Genomic DNA, 9672 nt, shown 5'->3' with positions numbered 1-9672 from the left:
GAGAAAGAACTCAACCTAAAATTGTCTCGCAGTAATGAATTACTAACCCTATTGTTCTTTTCTTCATCACCACAGACGCAGTTTAGTTTTAGTAATCCTTTCGCTTGAAAATATACATAATGTAAAATTATTGGTGCAAACTATTCTAAAAGACTTTACTGAAATTATCTGAAGAACAATTTTTTAAAGTAGGAATTAGAGACACGCAGAGATTTCTCCCAGTGTTTCCTAAGTTCTCTGATTCTCTGCAAAGGCAGATGTTTAAATTATAAGCTTCTTTTAATATATTTCTTTTACTTCTAACTCTAAAAGTTAATGAAACTCTAATGATTCTATTTATAGTAACTTTTGTACTTTATCTCATTTAAAATTGAATCTATATCTTTCAGCATAAGAACTAGATATTCAGTAACTCGATAATAAATTATTTAGTAAACATTTTTCCTGGTTTCCTTTTGTTTTCTTTATTTACTCATTTTATATCATGATCATAGCCCCCTTTCCCCTCTCCTCCCAGTCCTACCCTAACAAATTCCTCCCCCCATCATCTCCTCCCCTTCTTAGAGAAGAAAAAGCCCCTCTTGGGTACCATTCCACTTTGGGGCATCCAATCCCAGCTGGACTAAGAACTTCCTCTCCCACTGAGGCCCAGCCAGGCAGTAAGCTTGGAGAAAGAAGTCCAGTAACAGGTAACAGAGTTAGAGACAGCCCCCCACTCTAATTGTTAGGGGACCCGCATGAAGACCAAACTGCACATCTGCTACAAATGTGTAGGGAGTCTGTGTCCTGCCCCTGCATGCTCCTTGGTTGGTGGATTAGTCTCTGTGAGCCCCCATGGGCCCAGGTTAGTTGACTCTGTAGGTCTTCTTGTGGTGTCATTGACCCCTCCAGCTTGCCTACTCTTCCTCAAGACTCCCCAAGCTCCAGCTGATGTTTGGCTGTGGGTCTCTATATCTGTTTCCATCCACTGCTAAATCATCCTCTCGGGAGACAGTTATGCAATGTTCCTGTCTGAAAGCATAGAAGAGTATCTAAATAGTGCCAGGGGTTGGCTTTCTCACATTTGATGAGTCTCAAGTTGGGGTAGTCATTGGTTGGCTGTTCCCTCAATCTTTGCTCTGTTTGTGCATCCCTGTGCATCCTGTAGGCAGGACAAATTTTAGGTTGAAGGTTTTGTATATGGGTTGATGTCCTTTTCCTTTAATTAAATATAATTTCATAATTCCTTCATCTCTCCCTTCTCTTAACCTCTCATGTCCATCTCAGGTCCTGTTCTTTCCCAAAATCACAACCTCTTTTTAACAAAACTGTTGTTACATATGTAGAAATGAGCAAAGATGAAAACAGCCTCTTGAGGCCTTTCAATATGGGCATGAATATATTTCTAAGGCTGACCACTTAGAATTTTATAACCAATTGGAGGATTGCACCCGGAGAAAACTAATTTTCTCTCTCTCTCTCAGTCATTGTTGATTGCTTATAGCTCTTTATCTAGAGAATGACTGGAAGGTTGTGATATGTGTAGGATTGAAGATTACTTTCCTGAATGATTTCCACTTGTATTCTGAGTTATTGGTCCTTTTCTATCATAAAGACAAGTCACCCAATGAACTCATAGAAAGTACTTGTTACAGTGTAAGCTTTTTCTCTGTTGTCTAAGAGTAGATGTTCTTTGTGTGGGATACTCTGATTTGAATACTCTAATGTATCCAGCAATGCTCGATACTTATGGAAAGCAAAGGAGTCTATGGTGATTAAATTTGGAGTTATTTTGATAGTATTTTGTTGGGGGCTCAGATAGGACTGTATTATTTATTATCCTTTTCCTGTGTTTTCTGTACAAACTGTATGTCTAAGAAACTATAGCAAAATGGAATTGTATGAATCATGTTCCCAATTACCACACAAACTTCAATAACTTCTTGGTACAAAGAATTGAATTACATTTTTGACTTGACCCCAAGCTGCAATTCTAGTATATTTTCCCCCATTTCTTCAGATGGCTCATGGAAGAATAAGCATAGAGAGAGAAAAAAGGATAAAGGAAAATGTTTTGGAAAACAATTACCTCTTGACAAACTGCAGTTATTATCTGAGTTTGGATGAGGATGTAGGTCTTCTAATCAGATAAAACTCAACATTTCAAGTTAATAATATTATTTTAAAAAATAACCAGACTGTTAAAACAACCAAACAGCCAAAAATTATAGATTATTTTATTTAATATATGCTAGTAAAACAATAGTTCTACAGAAATAAAAAAAAGTTGATGGAAGGGATTTTATGCTGCTTTATGGCAGAAATTTTGTCTTATAATTCAATGCATTCGCCTATGACCTATTTTCATAGATGTGATTCTTGTGATGCTTCTATTTCAAATGCACAGTTATCATGGCATGTGTATATAGGGTGCATGAATTGAGTCATTTTTGTTAGAGATTCAAAAATCTGTAACAGAAAACTTATATTAAAAGCAGCTCATTATTGAAAACAAGTGGGAGCTAAGAGCCAGGCGTTGAGGCCTAAGCAATCAGGAGAATCAGTGTGGGCGGAAGGATATTAGTGATTGTTAAACACTCAAGAAAATCAATCTCCGAGGAATAATTATTCTATGGAACACGCATTATTTTTTCTATGCTTGTTATTCATCAATCATAAGTTTGGCTTTGTTATCAAGGTGTCATAAACATTTTCTCAAAAATATGGTTTTCATTAATAATGCTTGACAGAGCTTCCCCTGAGTGCCCCCATAGGGACTGCCATAGACAACCCTCTGATCAGCAGTCCTGTAGAGGAGGCAGTGGTCAATGCTCAAAGGCTGAGGAAAGAAAAGAGAGGTATGAAACTCAACACCATTTAGATCAGGACAATAAATCTATCACCCATTAAAATTACTGTCTTTTTTTTGAGTTGGAGGGGGAAGACAGGCTTTTAAAAAATATGGCTCCTAAATTCGTAATTGAGTGTCAAGATTATTAATGAAATCATAAGCAAGCTGGCATTTCCTCTCCATTACAGTTTCATCCTTTGAAGGAGACCAATGTGTGATGTTTACTCAGTATGTAATCTAATTTAGGAAGCAATGCTGGTCTACTGCTTTTGTTTGGAGTTAAATACCAGCTTGCTTGCTATTTCTAGTTCGCTAAGACCAACTGATTATAAGCAAAACATGGTTTGATAGTCAATGACTAGTGGGGAAAAGGTAGAACTATATATAAAAGCAGGCTTTAAAGAAGTGTGTTTTCAATGAACAAATGGATAAGAATTTGCTTTAATGGTCTAACATGTAGATTATACCTTATGATGCCCTATATTGAGGTGTGAGTACTTTGGGGGCTGAGAGACAGAGGGAGAGAGAGAGAGAGAGAGAGAGAGAGAGAGAGAGAGAGAGAGAGAGAGAGAGAGAGAGAAAGAGAGAGAGGATGTGGGGGAGGTGCAACATTATTAGAATGCTGTGAAAGTAGCTTATAGGATCACAGTTTTAAATAGCATGGATGCAGTATAGATATACATGAACAAAGAGCTCCGGTGTGAAATCAATAATTACACAAGGACCTGACCCCAAATTAAGAACTGAAGATACTTAGTAACGAGTCATTAAAAACAATGTAGATACTGACGCTGCTTTCTTCAGTGGGATGTTTCTATGTTTAAATGTGTAATTGGCAAAACCAAAGCAGAGCAAAATTACAGGCAAGAGGAAAACAGCCAGTGGCAGTGCCCCAGTCCCTTGAAGACTTCTTGCCTTTTGTTTTATATATCCTGGAGCCGCCTATCCGACTTGATGGAACCGAAACTTGAGAATCCTGAAAACAAACAAAACTAAATTGTGCTGTTCAGGGGTAAACATTTTGGAAATTGCAGGCAGCCTGCCTAACCACGGGAAATCGGTTTGATTTTATTCCCTAGCCTGAGCCCTCCTTTCTCCTAAGCTACGTTTTCTCCGTTCGTGATGTGCTGTGCTCTCAAATAGTATGTTCCCTCTGGAAGACTCTCCTCATGTATGTTTTCTAATAAATGTTCCTTTCCCATTCTCCCTCGAGTAGTCAAGCATTCTAGTCAGAAGACCAGAGCGCTTGCGTAGCATGCACAAAACCCACTCTTTTTACCCAAAATGCTTTGCTAGGTGTCGTTTCCATTGAGAATCTTAATAAATAACATTTGACATTCATGGTGATATTTTCGTATCCTTTTTAATTCAACTTTTGGCAATGTGGATTGAACCCTGGGCCTTGTGCCTACTACACAAGTGCTCTGGTCTTCTACCTAAAACACTAGCTATGCTCCCACCCTCATTTTTAAAGTTCTTATCTGTTTTTAATAGAAATCTTTTTGATTTTCTATTGCTATAACAAAATGCCTACTATAATGACTTTTAAGGAGAAAAAAAGGTTTATATCATGACTTATGGTTTTGGAGGTGTCAATCCCTAACTGGCTGTTTTAGGCCTTAGGTAAGTCACAGTTGGAGTCCATTTTGCAGTAAATTGACAAAGCATGAAGAAAAAGGGGAGAGGGAAGGCAAGGAGAAGGAGAAAAAGAGAAAAAAGCCTTTCATGTGTTAGTCATTAGAGTACTGGTATAAAAGTTTTCATTTACAGAATACCTCTGTATGGTTTCCACTTTATCTCTAGACAGTAGATCAAATTTAGAAACAAAACAAAGCTTTTTTTTATGGGGGTAGGCTTGTGTTTTTAGTAATTCTTCACTAAATATTTGACCTTATAAATAGAATAATGGGAGAAGCCAGATGTGGCATATGCCTGAAAACCCACCACATGGTCAGGCCGAGGCAGGGCGATTGCTCAGAGTTCAGTGTCAGCTGGAGTACACAGGCAGATCTCATCTCAAAAATAAGTAAATAAATAAATACATAAAATGAAAGAAACTAGAAAACAGAAATATTGGTGTTTTGCCACCAGAAGTCACCAGGGTGCCTGCTGTGGTGGCCAGCCAGTCCAGTGCATCCTTCTTATTACTGACTGATGCTCACCATCACTTTGTGATTATGAAGAGATGTGGAATAAAGGACCATTTTCCTCTGTAGTCTTACTGCATTCTCAGCTTTCAGCACACCCTAGACACCTGCATCTTTGAGAAGGACTATATCCATGTTCCTCCCCTCAGCAGCTGAGCACGGTTTCTGCCCACGTGAGACTCAGGGTAGTAACTCTCTTTACAGGTCTTTTGGCCCATCCTTAACCTTAGTCATCTTATGTGCTTTATGGGTATGGTATTTTCCTATATGTTCCTAATTTTTAAGAAAGCTTATGTTTTGCCAAAGGCTTTTGTACCTTCCTTTGAAACTTTATAATGTACAGGTAATAATTTAAATTGATCAGTTGTGTGTGGTTAATCTTTTTTGTCATTTATCTGGATTTGTGTTTCCACCTCTATCCTCAGTGGCTTTGGGAATATGAAGATTTATTTCTGCACCGGTTCTATCCAGTTATCATTCCTACAGTTTTCTTTTTTCCAACTTCCACTTGGATTGTTAAGGCATGGAATGGTGCCACAGCTTGTACAGATACCTCTCTCTCTCTCTCTCTCTCTCTCTCTCTCTCTCTCTCTCTCTCTCTAAGATTTATTTATTTTATTTATATAGCTATACTGTAGCTGCCTTCAGATATACCAGAAGAGGGCATCAGATCCCATTACAGATGGTTGTGAGCCACCATGTGGTTTGCTGGGAATTGAATTCAGGGACTCTGAAAGAGCAGTCAATGCTCTTAACTGCTGAGCCATCTCTCCAGCCCCCAAGGTTTTTGTTCTGCGTTTTCTCCAGTGGTCTCTGCTTCAGTAGTATTTCAGCTTCTTTGTGACCAGCTCCATCAGCTCCTCCTAGGTCTTCTGCTAGGATTCAGGGATGTGATCAGCCACTGCCACTGACCTCGTACTATTTTAAGACTGTTGCTGGCTATTAGGCGATTGGACTCAGCAATAGAGCCTATATTGACCTCTGCTGGCTTCAGTTTCTTCTCCTGGGGGAAAGGAGGGGAATTACTACTGTGCGTAGCTGTGCTATGAATATTCATGCTGATATTTTTAATCGTTTGGATATTTTCCTAGTGGTGAAATGGCTAGGTCATATGGTAATTCTATGTATAACTTACTGAATACCTGCCAGATTGCTCTTTAGAGTGGCAACACTATTTTTTGTTCTTGCCAACAATTCTGGAAGGTTCCCATTTCACCACATTTTCACTGAGCTGTTATTTCTCATTGGATGAAAATCACCTTACAGGCTACAAAGTGGTATTTTACAGTTTATAATTTGCAAGTCTCTCATGACTGCTTGTTTTGAACATTGTTTTTTTGCATACTTTTTGGCCATTAGCATGTCCTATTGGTTTTTAGTTCAGCTCCACCTACTTTTTGACAGTGGTTTTGTCTTATTGCTGATTTATGAGTTCTTATAATAATTCTGAATAAAAAGTACTAATTAGATATATGATTGGCCAGTATTCTCCATAATTCTCTAGGTGGCTGTGTATCAATGCTCATAAATTTCTAACTTTGATCAAGTCAAATTTCCCTATTTATTTTCTTATTTGTGTCTTTTGTATCATTATTTCTAAGAATCCAATGTGAAGTCCAAGGTGAAGTAGTCTTGCCCCTATGTTTTCTCTCTCATTTTATAGTTTTATGCCTTGAATTCAAGTCAAGGATCCAATTGAATGACTTTTGCATTCATTGTGAGGTAGGTGATTCCATTTCATCTTTTGTGAAGAATATCCAGCTATCTCAGTATTTTCTATCAGACAGATGTAATTTTTTGTTTTATTTCTGGAAATTGTGTAAGTACAGGTGGTAGTAGGACTTATTTCTACAATCTTGATTCTATTCATTAACTCAAAAACCTGTCTTTGAGCCATCACCCCATAGCTGTGTATGACATGATCTTGTATAAAGTTTTGCCCCCAGGAAATTTATCATGAGTTCCATTTCACATTTCAGTTTAGTGATTGATTGGTTGATTGATTGATTGCCTTTCAGCTTTCCTTTAAAAAAATAAAGATGAATTTTGGATTTTTAGTAGTGGTCTCATTAAAGCTGAACATTGCTTAGGGTTACATTGCCAATCCTCCAATACAGGAATGTGGGTGTCTCTCTGACTGGTTTAGATTTAATTCTTTTTAGCAATATGTTCTACTTTTTAGCATTTATGCCTTCCACTTCCTTGATGCAAACATTCCTGTAAATGATGTTTTCTTCCAGTCTGTCCTTTGGACTATGCTGTTTCCATGTTTGGGAGCAACTTCATCTCCTGTAAGAAAGTCCTTTCTAATGTCTTCAGAATTCTTGGTGAATGAAGTTTCCTTCTCATATTGGTGCTTCAGAATGATTCAGTTGTCTTCACTATTGGCTGTCTAATTCTGTTTCAGGGGATGTATCCTTGTTTTTATTTTTATGCTATTTTATCTCCTCTCTGTCTATTGCCCAATATTTACAAGCTCACACACTGGGTAGAATTCACTAAGTCGATGAATCATTGTTTATTAATATTCAATTTTACTTTGTATTCCAAAACTTTATCATTTCAAATGGTCTATTTTGAAGTTTCCCGGTGGATTTTACTGCCTATTCAGCCTACAGTGAAACTCTTGTGAATTTTTTTTTAAATTTCAGTTATATAGTTCCAGATTTCTTTGGTTCCTGTTTGTAATCTGTATATCTGTCAATAGTCTTATTTTTTGAGACTGTATGGTTCTATTTTCTTTAATCTGCTTTGCTTAGTTCCTTAAATGTGTTTAATAAAAGGCATTGTAACATCTTTGTCCAGTAAATTCAATGGGTGTCCTTTTCAGGGTCATTTCTATTTATTCTCCTGCATTTAGACCATACTTTTTCCCCTATAATATTGTGATTTCTGTTGTGAATATGAAACATTCAATATTAAACATGGTACTTCTAGAAGTTGGATGCTTCCAAATTCTTGCTTGGGATATAATCTAGTAGTTGTTAGTGGATTATAGCTGCTTGTTTTTTTACTGGATGTTTTTCTTGAACATTTTATAACATCTGTATTATTTACGTGTATATGTAATATTTCTTTGGTTTATGTTGTTATTTTGGCAATTTTTTGAATGGCAGAATGGAAAACAACAATTCAAAAAAGAAAAAAAAAAGAAAGAAAACAAAAGGAACAGAAGACAAAGGAGAAAGAGAAAGTAAAAAAGGAAACAACATCTCCTTGTCACTGAGCATTTCCTTTCTGGGGCATGCAGGTAACTTTACAAGACAAACACTATCTCAGCCCTTACTGCCGATTCCTGAAAAGCTTGACATCAGTCACATGTCTAGAATATTTGCAATTCTTTTAAACATGCATCCTGCCCCGGCTGGTCTCAAGTGCTTCTAAATTTCCTGTTCTTGTGGGTGCTTTAGTGTGCTTATTTTCCAAAGGAACTTGCACCATCTTTTAACTCCAAATCTGTGGCTGACTCTTCTGTTGTTTAATTCAACTCTGTGCTCTTGCCTATTTGCTTCACAAGGTTTTTGAGCAGTGTTTCTATTTCCATGTGAGAATATTCTACATTAGTGGAAAGGGACAAATGCCTCTATAAGTCTTTTAGGTAGGCTACTTAATCTAAACAAACAAAATCAGCTCTTGTCTGCTGCTCCCACAAACCTGATAGCAAACAACCCACAGTGACATGTAGGGTTACCTCTTAAATACCACTACTGTACTATGGAGGGACAGGAGAAAGGCAAACAGAAGCACTATAAAGGCTTTCTATAATTTAAAACTTGTAAGGAATTTTGTCTTGATTAGCTCTCTGTCTAGTCCGCCCCCCCCCCCGTGTGTGTGTGTCTGTCTGTCTGTCTGTCTATCTATCTTTGTTGTGGATATATATATTCATGTATATTTGCATGTGTGCATATAGGTGCACATGTATTTAGATAGAGGTCAGAAGTAATTGTTTGTGCTCTTTCTCTATTGCTGTCTACTATATATTTTGGAACTCTGAATCCAGAGTTCACAGATGGTCTGGGCTGGCCAGCCACTCCAGATCTCATGGATGATCTAGACTGGTCAGCCACTCCAGAGTTCACACATGGCCTAGACTGACCAATGAGTTCAAGTGACCTGATTATTTTCCAGTGATCAGAACTCAGGCCCTCATGCTTGTGTGCAAGCACTTAACACACTGAGCTATCTCCAAACCCTCAAATTTTTTATTGTTATAAACATCTTATGATTTTCCAGACTTGTGACAAAGTTGATTTGGCCAGACTTTGCTAGGGATCGTGGAACCAACTATTGTACATTTTTGCTGATGTCATCCCTACACATGGTTTTGTGTTTTGAGGTCTTTATTTTTTAAAAAAGAATACTATTTTGTCTTCTAAAATGCTACAAAAATTCAAATTTTGGTGTCCACAGTTATATGCGGGAAGGTATCCACAGCTACTGGTTTCCTTATTGGCTGTGTCTGCTTTCTCACTTCAATGACAAGGTTAAGTAGTGGTGACAGAGAGAGTATGGCCCACAAGCCTAAAATATTTACAATCTGGTCCTTTGCAGAAAAAGTTTGCCAACCTCTGTTTCAAAGTCTGTCAGCATCATCAATTTCTCCTTCTCTTCTCTTCTCTTCTCTTCTCTTCTCTTCTCTTCTCTTCTCTTCTCTTCTCTTCTCTTCTCTTCTCTTCTCTTCTCTTCTCTTCTCTC

The sequence above is a fragment of the Grammomys surdaster genome, unplaced genomic scaffold, assembly GCF_004785775.1.
Source record: "Grammomys surdaster isolate TR1022 unplaced genomic scaffold, NIH_TR_1.0 315, whole genome shotgun sequence".
Classification (NCBI taxonomy): domain Eukaryota; kingdom Metazoa; phylum Chordata; class Mammalia; order Rodentia; family Muridae; genus Grammomys; species Grammomys surdaster.
Note: the sequence above shows the minus strand (reverse complement) of the source record.